Raw genomic sequence first — 13,735 nt, 5'->3', positions numbered from 1 at the left:
AAGTGGGATAAAATAGGCATGGATTTTATCACAGGATTACCCAGGACTCGTTCAGGCTATGACTCGATATGGGTTGTAGTCGACCGTTTGACGAAAGTGGCTCATTTCATTCCAGTGAAGACCACTTACACCAGTGCTAAGTTGGCAAAGATATACATGACCAGGATCGTATGTTTGCATGCAGTTCTGAGGACCATTGTATCAGACAGAGGAACCCAATTTACCTCGAAGTTTTGGAAGCAGTTACATGAAACATTGGGAACCAGGCTGGAATTTAGTACAGCTTTCCACCCACAGACAGATGGACAGACCGAAAGGGTCAACCAGATTTTGGAGGACATGTTGAGAGCATGTGCACTAGATTATGGATCTAGTTGGGACGACAATTTGCCATATGTGGAGTTTTCGTATAACAACAGTTATCAAACCAGGTTGAAGATGGCCCCTTTCGAAGCCTTGTACGGAAGGAGGTGTAGAACACCGTTGTTATGGGACGAAGTTGGAGACCGTCAGTTGTTTGGACCAGATTTGATTAAGGAGCCTGAACAGAAAGTGAGGTTGATTCGCGATAGGCTCAAGGTAGCCCAGTCCAGGCAGAAGAGTTATGCCGATTCTAAACGAAAGGAGACCGTTCACGAAGTCGAAGACAGAGTGTATCTTCGAGTATCACCACTTCGAGGAGTGAAGCGCTTTGGAGTTAAGGGAAAGTTAGCGCCCCGTTTTATCGGACCATACAGAGTGTTGGAACGTATGGGAGAAGTTGCCTACAAGCTGGAATTGCCCGAAGGATTGTCTGGAGTACATGATGTATTTCACGTTTCGCAGTTGAAGAAGTGCCACGCGGAGATGGCTGAGATACCACTAAGAGATACTGTGCCACTGGAAGCGATTCGGTTGGAAAGTGATTTGACTTATGAGGAGAAGCCAGTTAAGATTCTCGAGTATGCCAGCCGAGTTACCCGCAGCAAGGTTATCAAGTTTTGCAAAGTCCAGCGGAGTCACCACACAGAAGATGAAGCCACCTGGGAGCGAGAGGAAGATCTACGGAAAGACCACTCCCACCTGTTTTCTAGCCAACCCGAATCTCGAGGGCGAGATTCATCTTAAGGGGGGTAGGTTTGTAACATCCCAAATTTTCAATTTGGTATGTTATACATAGATCATCATTGCATATCATGTTTATTGCATTTTGACAAATCCTCGATAAATCCTAAGCAACTCAAGGACCCTCGGAGAGAGTTGGGGATTCTCTTGAATTTTCATATTTGATTTTCATCAAATAATAAGACGAGGATTTGTGTTTTAATTATTTTCTCTCCGGAAAAATATTTCATTTTAAAATAAACGAGAGGAGAAAATATGACTTCTCCAAAACTATTGAAATACTGGAGGAAAAATGTTAAAATCATTTATTGGATTTATTTGGATTTTATTTGCAATTTTTATTGCATTAAAAATATTGCATGTTTTCAAAATATTTATTTTGCTTTAAAACAAAGTTCACCCTATTCTAGATTTTCTAACTAGACGGGGAAAATTTATTTCATATTTTTCTGATTTTTATTTATTTTTCTACGAATTGTTTTCCGCGGAACTTATTTAAAAAAAAACTTCGCGCGCCCGACCGGGCCGCAGCCCCGCCAGGCCGCCGGCCCACCTCACGCCTCTCCTCCTCGCGCATGAGATGCCGCCGCCGCCATGGCCGAGTCCGGCTCCCGCACGGCACCCGCCGGCCACCCCCTCCCCCAAGTCACCTCCACCCCCCTATTTATACCGCCGCCGCCCCCCCCCCTCTCGCTCACCGCAAGCCGCCGCCGCCGCACTCGCCTCGCCCGCCGGAGCCCCGCCCCTCGCCCCCGAGCCGCCCGAGCCCCGAGCCCCGCAGCCCCGTCGCCGGAGCCCGTCCCCGAGGTAGCCGCACCTCGCCGTTGCCGGTTTTCTTTAAAAAAACCGTTCGTTTAAAAAAAACCTAGATCGGTTTCTTTTTCGGTTTTATTATTTTGCGAGCGTTCACCGAACCGTTCGTTTTAACGAACGCGTTCGTCGGTTTTTCTCTGTTAACGAACGTCTGTTATTTAACCGTTCGTCCGTTTTTCTTTTTCGTCGGATTTTTCTCGTTATTTTCTCAGATTCGATTTCTGATCGAATCTTCGATTCTGTTTAACTTCTCGCTCGTTTATCGGAATCAGGCGATTCAAGCGCCTAGAGTTTCGTCTCGAAATTCTCTTTCCGTTTAACCAACTCAAACAAGTTTTTGCTACAGTAAAATTTGACCTAGATCCAGATTAGCAAACGAAGTTTCTTTCTTTCATCGTTTGACTGTCGTTGCTTCTTTCGAGTTGATTCTTTTTGCAAACCGGAGTTCTTAAGTTGAACTTTCTGGTTGGATCTTTCATTCGAGTTTTACCTGTGCATTAGATGAGTACTGATTGTATGCTTGTTTGTTTGCGATAGAGTACCCGGAGTGTGCCGCTTGTTCCTTCGACTCATTAGGTTTTGCGGATCATCAGCAAGGCAAGTAACACTTTGATCATACTTTCATACCCAGTTTTACTGCATTAGATCTGCTTTCCTCAAACACTTGCATGATTAGGATCTAATTAAATTGTGGGTATTGGGAAGTAGTTGAGGTAGTACCTATTACCTGTTTTTCTTATCAAACCCTTGGGAGTTACTTCTACGTTGCTTTTATTATTGCCATGCTATGCTCGTAGACGAGGATGGGTTTGAGAGATATTCATGACAGATGTGAGATGCTTATTAATGGTTCAACTTAAGGTGGAAACTAAAACTCACATCTGGGTGGATTGAGGCACCTGGAGAACCCAGTGTTGTCTGTTTGTATAAGGACCGCCACCCAGGCTCAAAGGGATCATAAGATTATTCATGCTAGAAACTTCCGTGTGCAGCCACAAGCTATTATGGGCTCTAGCATAGTTGAGTAGGTTACAAGATCTCTTGAAGAGGTGGGCTAGCAGATGTAGGGGAAAGTAGGTGTACCGGTCCACCCGGAGTAAAGAGTGATTGTTCCTGAAAGACTGTGTCTCGGTCATCCGTTTCTCAAACATCATGCAGTGCGAGAATCAAGCAGAGGCGATCGAGTCTTGTGGGGAAAAGTGCGCAAACCTTTGTAGAGTGTACAAACTAATCATGGTTAGCCGTGTCCCCGGTTATGGACAACTTGAGTATCTAGTAGCTGGATTATCATTTGAATCTCATCACCATGTTACTTATAATTAATTTTGTTGGGTTAATGATGACACTTAATTGGGATTGAGTTGGAGGTACCTTCTCAATGTTTCACAACCACCTTGATAGTTAAATAAAATTTATTCCTTTGAAGTAGGATAAAATTGGCTTTTCGCAAAACTGTAACCATAGAGCTTTCCACCAGCCATATATGCATATAGTATAGCATTATTATTGTTCATTGCTCTCTATGTGTTACTTTGCCAGCATATTCTATGTGCTGACCCGTTTTCGGGCTGCAACGTTTCATGTTGCAGACTTCTCAGACGACGAGTAAGGTGCCTTAGGTCGTGGTCTTATACTCAGTGATGCCGCTGGAGTTGATGGACTGACTTATCTTCCAAGTCTTCCGCTGTTATCGTTATTAGATGGCCTTAAGCCATGTTTATCATACTTAATCTCTTCGGAGATATTCGATGTAATAAGTGTGTGATTGCTACTCTGTTATAAATCCTCCATTTGTACTGTGCGTGTCAGCATTACTGATCCAGGGATGACACTGGTGCACAGCAGCACAGGCCATTTGAGGTCTGGTCGCTACAAGAGTGGTGCACAAGGAGACAAAGTGTGCTTGTTTGCAGTGGGGTGGTGTGTGAGGTGAGTGCGCGAGAACCACATGACTAGGGAGATAGAAGTTTGGGGGCGACGTTTGGTGTGTATGGGAAATATACACTCTACATAGTGCGTGTGCTTGGGTAAGAGAGATAGCGGGAGACCTAGAGAGTGAGGGAAGAGATGTGTGCATGCCCGAGAGACAAAGTGATAGAGACCTATGTTGGGGTCCGGACTTTACAAGAGAGAGGGGTGTTAATGTGCTCGTGTGTTGGTGTTTGGGGGAGAGAACGACTTCTCTATGTGTGTGTGTGTGGTGGTGGTGGTGGGGGGGGGTTGACTTCAGATAAAGAGTGAGGTGTCTATATTTGAGGGACTTTAGCGTAATTGAGATATTGTGCACTCATGGTTGATCAATTTGTTTCACAGTTTGTACTATGAGATAACGATACTTTTGAACATGCGTGATATACCTTGATGTACCAGAATTACAAACCTAAGATTGGAATTTTGGAATTCGACTCCATCATTAGCTTTTGTAATTCATTTAAACGGAGGTACATTTTTTAAGCCGGGATTTCGTGATTTCAAATTCATATATCAGACCTAGAGATATACACATACGGGCATGTTCAAACTTTATAATCATCCACTTTATTCATACACATACACATTTTTGCTTTTGTCATCATATTTAGGATAAACACATTTGGAATTTCATTTGAATTGGACCGTATGATGGTATTTACTTGTAGTAGCTCAATGATCCATATTTGAATTGAATGGACAATCTAAGTTTCGAGTTGGAGACATTGATTTTGAAAACTTGCACATTTTTTTGCGTGCAAAACAAACAAATTGTCGGCCATGATATCATAGTCGGCCGTACGAGAGCAGAATACTTATAATTTTAGGCGCCAAAAGCTTTCAAACTTCCCGCTCACATCGAAGTATCACGCGCCCGAAAGTTTAGCCCTGCGATATTCCTGTTTTACCCCTGCCACATGAATGGAAAAGGGCTGCTTTGGTAACTCCATTGTTTTCCCCTCTTTGCCCCCAACATTCTTCCCCAGAGCCCCTCCCCTTCCCCTCCCCGACCCCCCAACCACGGCAAGCCGCCGAGTCTAGTCCTCCGCCGCAGCGGTGGACCTCACACCCCGTCGGATCTACCTTCAGCACCTCGGAACCCCCAACTGCCAACTCACCACTTCACCGGAGCCGCTTCAGCGACTGGCTTGTCCACCACTCCAGATCTCCTTGACCGCCATCATGGTCCACCGCACCGGATCTGCTTAACCAGCGCCCTCGTCCACCATAGCGTAGGCCCTTCACTGACTCCCTCGTCCGCCCCTTCGCTGGCCCTTCATACAAGCCCTCGTCCGCCGCAACAGATCCGCCTCACCGAAAGCACTGTACAACGCGCCTGCCGAAGCCTTCGTCCACTGCACCGGACCCGCTCCACGGACGCCATATTCAACTCCACCGGCCCTGCTTTACCGACGCCACAGCCTCATCAGGTTATTTCGATTTGTACTCCTTCGATTTTTCTCTTTATCGTGCAACTGTTCACTTACCACAAATGAGCTTTCTTGTATGTCGACAGGCGCCGCAACCGTAGCACCGGAGCCGCTTCAGCGACGGTGACAGCCGGCCCAAACTCAACCGCAACACGAGCACCATCGACGATCCTTAGCTATCAAGTATGACAACGATACCCATACACCGCCGAGAATCAGGTACTATTATCCAACGGCCGGCGCCTACGTTCACTTTCCTAGCATAAGCACTGCACCTTTGAATTTCTTCAGGGCATCATTCAGTTTTTCATGAGACGCGTTATTCTGCTTGCACCTGTAGGGCCATACTTCTGGCAGTGAACATGTTACATGTGCTAAATTACATACCAGTGCACATATAGTTAATATGCTTTAGTTTTGTTCTGATGCCACCTGTTGGTTCCATCAGACTGCTTAATGTTCTCTATGCTTAATTACACATCAGCAAACTAGCATGTGGTTCCGCTGCTTTTTGTTTGTTTTACCCTACATTTTCTGATGCTAGCTATTACATCACTGCTCCGAGCCTCTGTTCATTACTTGTTTGTGTGTTCTTGATCTTCCCAAGTTGCATGACTAATTTGATGCTTCTATTAATTATGGAGCTGCCAACCCCATCAAGCAAAATATTTGTTCTTTTGGGGCTGGCACCTCGAACAAGCATAAAAATAGAGGGAAGCAGATATATTGTCGTGTATGCACACACCCTTCTTTCATTAGTTTAGATGAACCATTGATGATCAATTCGGACCAGTGCATGCGATTAAAATTAATTTTACCTAAATAGATGGTGCAGAATAAACTACAACAACTAGATTTGCAACCACGGGATGCTGACGATATCTTCAAAGAACATTGCAACAGCAGCTAGGCTTCACAGCAACATATGGTAAGCCAGTGTGTTTTAGTACATGTGAAATGTAATGCGAGTGGGCTGCTTTCTTGGCTTGTGCCCTCAACGTGTAATCCTACTGAATTACAAATAGTTCAGTTGTCTGCTTTGCTGTATTGCTTGATTCGAATGCTTATTTGTTGTTACGCTATACCTGAGTTGGCCAATATGTCAGCAGTGCCTGCTGTACTATCGTAAAGAAATGCATGCCTATTTCATTTGAGTCCTTAACTTTTCCTCTCAACTTCATCACAAGACTGTCTTCGTAGTTTATATGAGGCCACACTGTTAAGTGCTTTCTCAGATTATTTCAACTGCTTAGATGCCTTGGCAACTTAAATATAGCGGTTGTACACTCCCTTTCAACTAGGGATGTCAACTGGGTCCCGTTTAATCCCGATTAAAGTCCACTAGTGGTATGATAGTTCAAAAGAGTTTTTGTTTTTTGAGGAAAATGAACTAGGGAGGTAGCAAAAACTAACTAGATGGGACTGGCGGATGTCGTTTATTTGCCACTTACATCCCTAGTTTCATCTTACCATTTTAATTTCTTTTCGGCTGATGCTGCTTCGAACCATTTAAATATAGTTTGCCATGCTCGGCAATAATTCGTCCGTCGTTTACCATGTAAGCTTACTGCCTGGATCATACGATAACTATCTCTTACTGATGTCCAGCAGAAACCTTTCAGGATGCCGTTCACACTAGGACACAATGTACAACCCCAGAATCTATTTGTGGAAGCAGTGCGCCATCCATGTTACCAGATGGTAGCAGTTCAGAGGCAACACCGCCGGAGAGCAGTCTGAGCACAGATATTATAGTGCTTGAGGCTCTACTAGAGGCAGAAAGAGATGGTGTGGCTGCCATGAATGAGGTAATCTTTATCTTGAGGCTGGAAATTACGGAATTAGCGGCACGCATTATGCAAGCAACCCAAGAATTGGAGGAAGTAAGAATGTTGCATTTGAAGACGGAGGAGGTCCTGCTGTTTCTGCTATCTGAAGCCCAAGGTAATCCCGGTTCTTCTTTAGATACCAGTTGAAATTGTCATTAGATTATTGTACTTGCATGTTGTGTCATGTCTCTGAATGGATTATGTGCAAGACCCCCTATGTTGTCCATGTGTTGTAATGATCCAAATTTTTAGGCGAGGTAATCCTCAGTACTTGTATGATTGACATAAGGTGAACTGTTTTTCGTGTGAGCATATTGTATTGGATGAAATAACTGTTTGACTCAGAGTGTATCCAACCTACTGAATTCGAAGATCACGGCATTTCTAAATCATAATCATATATAAAGGTGGAATAAATCTTTGTTGTGGTTTTGAAGAAATAAATAACAAAACGTATAATTATCTGTGGATATTCGTAATCGAATACAAATTGGATTTGAATTTAGTTTGCCAGGTCCCAAGGCAAACGTGAATGCTAATTCTCCCAAGTTTTGAAGGAAGCGGCTAAACACCCACTATAATTTGTGGGCTGCCCGAAGCAAGTGTTTGTGAGATGGAAATTACTGTCTACCCCTGACACTTGACATCCTTATCGACCGGATTTACACTGCTGCCGATAGGGGTAGACTAGTAACTTCAATCAGACGTGACACGACGGCCTCTGAGCCCATTCAGACACGGTGGGCGGCAAAACACATTTGATTCAAGCTCGTCCGAAAGACATGTGTCTCTTCCTCCATTTCCCCATTCATACACGGTGGGCGGCAAAACAAACTATCCTCGTCCGAAATCGATGTAGACTAATATTTTAAATAGGGGCAGATGTGTAACTTCCATCAGACGTGACACAACCGCCCTACCTATCAGGCCCGTTCATACACCGTGGGCGCCAACCGTGGCCGGCAAAACACCCTCTCCTCGCCCAAAATAGTTACCGGCAAATATTTGGGAGATACGAGATTACCGTCCTATCCCCAACCGACGCGATGTCCGAAATTTTAAACGGGGGATAAGTTCGTAACTTTCCCCCATTTCAGAGAAGCGTGTCCCAAAGTTTGAGATCCCCCCTCCCCTCCATTTCCCCATTCATACACCGTCGGCGGCACGACAACCTCCGCACTGCGGCCAGCCTCCTCCGTCCGCCACCCCATCCTCCACCTTGCCGGAGCCGCTACCCCTACCCCGTCGTCCACTACAAGAGATGGACGTCTCTCATCCACGGCGCTGGACCAGGATCCTTTCATCGCCTCCTCTCGCTTCATCGGCGCCGTCGTCCACCTTGCCGTTGCCGCTCCTACGACCGCCTCGTCCACGGCAACAGGATATATCCCCCGACCCGGCCGTCTGCCGTCTAAAGTCTTCTTCCCCGCCGCCGACAGCCATCGCACCCGCAGCACCCTCAACGTATCAGCATAGGCCTACACGGCGTCGCAAGAGAGGTGGTACTCTTCCATATGTGCTTAAGTTATTGATCTCACCCGGAAAATAGATCGTAATTTGTTTACTGTACTTTTCTTGTCCGTACCAAATCGTAGTGGCTAGTTGAAAGCAAACATTGGTTGCGAAGTAGCTTTGTCCGGTTTGCACCTTCAGATCCGCCATGGCACGGGCACTATACTCGTAAAGCTTATGGTTTCCCCCCTTTATATTCACTACCATCATCGTAGGTGCTTCGTGTCGTGCTAGCACTGCTCCTCAAGACCTCAACCCAAAGCTTACGTGTTGAAATACGAATCTGATATGATGCTCATATCACTAAAACAGAGAACGTTTAATTGGTCACCTAATGTTCCTATATTCGTTTCGAAAAGCATGTGCGCCACCCACTGGTCCAGCTAGTTCCACTTTCCTGATTTTTCTCTTGATGCTTAGGGTTTTCCCCTTTTATCTACTCTACTATGATCTGCGTAGGTGCTTTCTGTCGTACTAGCATTACTCCACCCTTCAAGCTAAACAACACAACACTCAGAATTCGAAAGCTTAGTTGTTCAAATATGATTGTGATATGATACTGATATTAGTTAACCGACACATTTAATTGGTTAGCTAAAGGTCCCACTTGAGTTTCCAAATGCATGTCGCGACATATAGAGAGACAGCATAATTGCATTTCTTTGTCACTTGTTGACCGTACTTTCTTGTCCATACCAAATCTTAGTTGTTATTTCAAAGCAAACATCGGTTGCTAACTACCCTTTGCGCGGTTTGCAGCTTCAGATCTGCCATCCCACTGCCACGGTCAACACTGTACTCATCATGCTTATGTTTTCCCCATTTTATGATGACCACAATCAGCCTACGTGGTTCGTGTCGTAATAGCACTGCTCCACCCATCGAGCTAAACAAGCTTAGTTGTACAAATTCATATCTGATATTATTGCTGATATTAGTAAAACTGAGAGATGTTTAATTGGTTAGCTAAATGTTCCTACTTTAGTTTCGAAATGCATGTGAGCCACATATGGAGAGACCGGAAAGAATAGTATTTCTCTGTGCGCTCTGGTTCATCATGGGTGGCCAACCGACATTGTATTGAAAGACTTGTAATATCTTCAATCTGCTTGCTCTTCTGCTCTTCTTTAAGATGATACTCTTCTCTTGCGGTCGACTGGTCAGGTCGAGTTGTTCTCCCTTAGTATATTTTGAATCTGTCAGGTCAGGTCGACTTGTTCTTCTTTACTATATGTTGAAGCTATCATCTGCGAAGTGTCATCACTTCTGGAGCTCTCATATTTTGAGTAGTAGGCCACATTATATTAATGCACACAACAAATTACAGCATGCATGGCATCTTTTAAAAGAATTGCAGAGATAGCACAAAGGGGTTTACAGGGAGGCAGTATTGGATTAGAATCACTTCTGCATTACAAAGAAAATCTCACTTGTTTTTATGTTTTCATGCATGTCAGATATTGAACATTATCAAAATGAATATGAGAATGGGCGCACGAGAGGAATATTGCGGAACGATCCACTGGCTAACAAACTTGGCATGGTGGAGGATGGCCTATCTTATTCACCCATCAAGGTGCTTGCTCTAACTTTGCAAAGTTGTATTGGTCGCACATATTTTGCATCTGACCTCTTGCATTACTTCTACTTTGTTACACCATCTGCTTAGTTTAAGCATCATATATGAGTATATGCCATACCTATCCATTTTCTGTACCTATTCCATGTGTCGTCACACTATGTTTTTCCAGTCAAATGTTGTTCTTTCGTAATAGATGTCCAAAAGGAAGAGGGTGAGTGCAGATCCTCAAGGAGTACAAACTAGGTATTTGGAAAAGGTAGTGATACCTGTTAAATCAGATAGATCAGCAGCCACAGAAAACACAGGCCCAACTGTACCACACTTTACCCCTACTCCAGTGGCCAAACCCCTATTAGAACTGCTGGGAGCCCAGCGTCAGGTACTGTCTATGATATCAATTCAAAATTTGAACTCCTAAATTTCTGCTTGTGCCTTACCTTCTCTCTTGTATGAAAACTAATTTCAGATGAATCTCCTTGCTCAAAGGATCATACGATCTCAAAACAATAATGGGCTCTGCATTGCTCTTGTCAGTACCTCTCTCCCTTTTGCCTTGTAACGCTGTACTTAATTAATTGCTATTTGATTATGTATCATCAGTCTGCACCTGAGCTTCATTATCCTCTGTTTCTTCCAATATTATTTGATCTATATTTACTCTTTGCAAAATGTAGAATAATGGCAACGCTTATAAAGAATTTTCTTTGGGGAATTTATTGAATTATCCTTCCATCAACATGGAGAAGGGCTTTGTCCAGCCCGTGTTAACATGTAATGTAAGTTCATCCTTCTCAAGCCTTCAAACTTTGTTCTAGTATAGATTTGGATAGGCATCATTTCCTCCACTGCTGTTTGCTTTGCTGTTTACATCTGATTGGATGTTTGCAACAACTACCAGTTTCAAATTGTAGTTGTAAAAACATGTTCCTTATGCAGAACAGATCCATTTATTTGCTTATATAATTGTGAAACCTGTTACGTGTCTCCTTGTTTCTCTTTCAGACTCGTATCTCTTACGCCAGGCAGAACTTTAGGGAAGATAGTGAGCCAAACCATCTTGAGGACAGCGAGATGACCCCAAGGTCCTGTCTTGATGAAGACAGTGAGTTGAAGCTACTCACCAGCAGGTGTGAGACAACCTCTGTGCAGTCGCTGCCTCAATCAGTTCGACTTCTTCAGTCTCAACTTAAAGCGGAAAGGCTTGCTTCAGCTCAGCTCCGACTTGAAGTCAAAGATGCAATGAAGATGTCAGAGGACTGCCGTGCGCACCATCATGCCTTAAATCTAGTGTTGATGCATCTATCGTTGACACAACTGAGGTCTACTCAGCTTCTTCAGCTGTTTGGGGGGGGGCCGACGTGGCCAGGCCTAGTGCCTTCTGAAGTGCTCTCAGTTTTGTATATTCTTTTGTTGGCGCGTTTATTTGCACTGGTGGCGAACTTTGATGCCCAGTGGATGTAATATGTGTGATAGCCGTGATAGCCTAGCGTAAGTTGCTTGCTTATTTATTTCCTTGTTGTCTTGTTTATTTGTTTGCTTGTAGTCATTGCAGTTCTTTTTCCGCGGTTTGCTAGTGGCTGCAATAACCTATTTTTTTAAAACTAGGCCACAATAACCATGGGCTAATATTTACTGTAGTGACACTGGGCCTCCTACGGGCCGTAGAAACAGTGGGCCTTCTATGGGCCTTAAAAACAGTGCGCCTTCTATGGGCCGTAGAAACAATGGGCCTTCTACGGTCCGTAGAAACAATGGGCCTTATACGGGCCGTATCATGAATGGGCCTTATACGGGCAGTATGATCGATAGGCCAAACATGGGCCAATAACAAGCCACATTATGGCCATAAACGGGCTAGAGTTGGAATCGTCCGTTCATGGGCCGACCATAACGGACCATCGTTAATAGGCCGTATTTGATGACGCTATGAAAACGGCCCAACATATTAACGGACCACAAACGGGCCGACTGTAACCACGGGCTGAATTTGGCCCACAAGCAGAAAATGACAGTAACGGGCCGTAAGTAAACGAATGCTGGAAATGAGCCCAAGAATAAATGGGCTCTGAGAAGGCCGAAAGATAACATGGGCTGGAAACGGCCCAACGGAATAACGGGCCGTTAATGGGTATAAAGTGATACACTGTTCATTACGGGCCAGTTTCACCACGGGTCGTTCATGGGTGTAAAGTGATACACTGTTCATTACGGGCCAGTTTCACCACGGGGCGTTAATAGGCCAACGGTTACATAGGGCCTCATATGGGCCGAAAGACGTCATGGGCCATACATGGGCCAGAAGTGAAACGGGCTGGAATCATATTGGGTGGCCCAGATGACGCTACTGGGCCTAATTCGGATAGGGCGTAACGGGCCTTGGGTTAGCGGGCTGTAAATGGGCTATATGCGAACAGGCCATTAACAGGCTTTACATGGGCCGGCCCGCCACCTTTTGACCAAGTCAAACGGGCCGGCCTTTTCACAGGAATGGGCCTCTGTTGGGCCGTGCCACGTGTCGACGTATCATAGGCGCCTTCTGTCCAATGAGTGGATGACATCTGTCCCAACGATGAGCCGACACGTGTTTCCTCCAGCCAATGATGATTTTACACGTGGAAAATCCCCATTGGTCGGGGCTGTTAACGGGTTATCGGATCCAAAACCTGACCCGATAGCTTAACGGCGTTCCGTTATGGTGGATGCCACGTGTCGGTCACCCTTGACGAAAGCACTTCTGTGACGCGGGATTTATCGTCATGGAAGTGGACACTTCCGTGATGATAATTTTGGTATTGTCATAGAACACTTCTACGACAGCACAGGTATGACTATCTTGATTCTGTCATAAAATCGTCATGGATGTACATGCATGACAGAAAATGCGACCTACTGTGACAAACACGTATCATCACGGAAGTGTATTTTTTTTGTAGTGATACATGGTGAATTATATATATGTATATATATATTTGTTGTGTGTCCAGTAGCTCTGAAAGTCAAGATGAGTGATCGTGCATGGATGTACACCGGTCACACTGGTCAGAACAAATGGAGCACTGAATGGTTCACAAAAACCAAGGGGTTTGTGCAAGCCGCATTTGCAAATGGCCAGAGGAAAACCTGGTGCCCCTGTTTACGGTGCGGCAATTGGGAAAAGAGGACAGAGGCTGAAATGGGCAAACACCTCCAGAAGAGTGGTTTTACGCCCGATTATACGGTGTGGACATATCATGGTGAGTCTGCCCAACGTGACCGAGCTGAGGTGGATCGTCGTCGCACCGACGAGCATGGTACCGGGATGGAAAACATGGTGCAAGACTTCAATGATGCTCGGGATTCGGACAAGGAGATGGAGGAATCTGCAAAGGCCTTCAATGAAATGTTGGAGTCTTCAAAACGTCCGCTCCACGAGCACACTAAGCTTTGTCAGTTGGATGCCATCTCACAAGTAATGGCTCTGAAGGCTCAGTTCAACTTGGGCAGAGAATGCTACG

This window comes from Triticum aestivum, chromosome 6D, assembly GCF_018294505.1.
Source record: "Triticum aestivum cultivar Chinese Spring chromosome 6D, IWGSC CS RefSeq v2.1, whole genome shotgun sequence".
NCBI classification, from domain to species: Eukaryota; Viridiplantae; Streptophyta; class Magnoliopsida; order Poales; family Poaceae; genus Triticum; species Triticum aestivum.
Note: the sequence above shows the minus strand (reverse complement) of the source record.